The sequence below is a fragment of the Sander lucioperca genome, chromosome 14 (genome assembly GCF_008315115.2).
Source record: "Sander lucioperca isolate FBNREF2018 chromosome 14, SLUC_FBN_1.2, whole genome shotgun sequence".
NCBI lineage: Eukaryota > Metazoa > Chordata > Actinopteri > Perciformes > Percidae > Sander > Sander lucioperca.
This window is the reverse complement of record NC_050186.1, coordinates 6,231,141-6,232,875: the sequence shown is the minus strand read 5'-3', so window position 1 is coordinate 6,232,875 and position 1,735 is coordinate 6,231,141. Positions and strand designations below refer to the sequence as shown.

General features: G+C 46.5%; 1 protein-coding gene across 1 annotated transcript in view; it reads left to right on the top strand.

The window, feature by feature from the left end:
* The window catches only part of LOC116039988 (cullin-1), a 44,441-nt gene extending 43,588 nt beyond the window's left edge, over window positions 1-853 (top strand). Inside the window, exon 22 of the mRNA XM_031285181.2 lies at window positions 1-853. This exon is cut by the window's left edge and continues 108 nt beyond it. The gene's annotated coding sequence lies outside the window, so the exon portion shown is untranslated.
* The last annotated feature ends 882 nt before the right edge of the window (window positions 854-1,735 follow it).

Genomic DNA, 1,735 nt, shown 5'->3' with positions numbered 1-1,735 from the left:
TCTCCTCAATTTTATTTGTTATCTTCTTCATTTTTTTTTTTTTTTTTTTTTTTTTTTTTTTTTTTTAATTTTATGTCTGAGTAATAAAGTGAGGAACCCTCTGAGCGGCGGACTTGTTGTGAGTGTGTCACTGACCATGTGACCGCCCTGATATGACAACCAACCACCAACCTGAAGGGGGAGGAGGGGAGTCAACTGTCTGCTCTCCCTTCAGTGATGAAGGAACACCCCTCCTGTTGAGACTGGGAAACCCCGTCTACGCACTCGCCTGTCTCGTCCCATCCATAGGACTCAAACACACACACACACACACACACACACACACACACACACACACACACAGACACAGACACTTCCTCGTTGTCATATTGTAAATAACAACCACAGACTCTAAGAGGAAAAAAAAACAAACCCTACTCCCTTCTTTACATAGCGCAAACGTAATGAATTAGCCTTCAGCCAATCAGGGGAGAGCCGCATCCAAAGGTTTCTGCATGCTACTGCCTACCTGCACCACAGTGACCATGAAAAAGATTAAAAAGTAAAAATAAGTCGAGTCACTGGGCAGCCGACGCAGTCTACCGTACGATGACACGAAATCGACGCCGGTCCTGTAATTAAAGTCTGCGACTGAACCGGAGGAGGAGGAAGAGGAGGAGGATGAGGAAGAGGAGGAGGAGGTGGTGAGTTTAGAGCCGCTGTGATGCTTCTTTATCTGCTGAAGTTGTTTTGGTTTGAGGTCGGTTGGGTTCATGCAGGAGGCCTGTTTCATTACTGAACGGTGGACATTTGTATAGTGTGGTTCATTTTCTAAATGTGTGATAAATAAAAACAAGGAAAGATTTCTCTAAAACGCTCGCTTCTCCTGAGACTCTGTTCACACCTGAGACACTGACACACACACATCTGTTTCCATCCTCATCCAAAACTAAGATTAGGGCGGACATTTAGGCATCGTTTTAATGTTCAGCGGTTTTAATATCTTAAAGGGCTCATATTATGCTTTTTGGCTTTTTCCCTTTCCTTTATTGTGTTATATATCTTTTTTGTTCATGTTATAGGTTTGCAAAGTGAAAAAGCCCAAAGTCCCCCCCAAAGGGACTTACCATCTCCAACAGAAAACACTGTTCACAAACTGCTCCAAACAGCTCTATTGTAGTCCAGCCTTTACTTCAGAGACAAACGTGGAACACACGTTATAATGCTCGCCTAGCTGCTAGCATGGCACGCCCTCATACTCTGCTTCTGACTGGCTAGTAGTCCTTACCTAGCTACTGTCAGGGCACGCCCTCATACTCTGCTTCTGACTGGCTAGTAGTCCTTACCTAGCTACTGTCAGGGCACGCCCTCATACTCTGCTTCTGACTGGCTAGTAGTCCTTACCTAGCTACTGTCAGGGCACGCCCTCATACTCTGCTTCTGACTGGCTAGTAGTCCTTACCTAGCTACTGTCAGGGCACGCCCTCATACTCTGCTTCTGACTGGCTAGTAGTCCTTACCTAGCTACTGTCAGGGCACGCCCTCATACTCTGCTTCTGACTGGCTAGTAGTCCTTACCTAGCTACTGTCAGGGCACGCCCTCATACTCTGCTTCTGACTGGCTAGTAGTCCTTACCTAGCTACTGTCAGGGCATGCCCTCATACTCTGCTTCTGACTGGCTAGTAGTCCTTACCTAGCTACTGTCAGGGCACGCCCTCATACTCTGCTTCTGACTGGCTAGTAGTCCTTACCTAG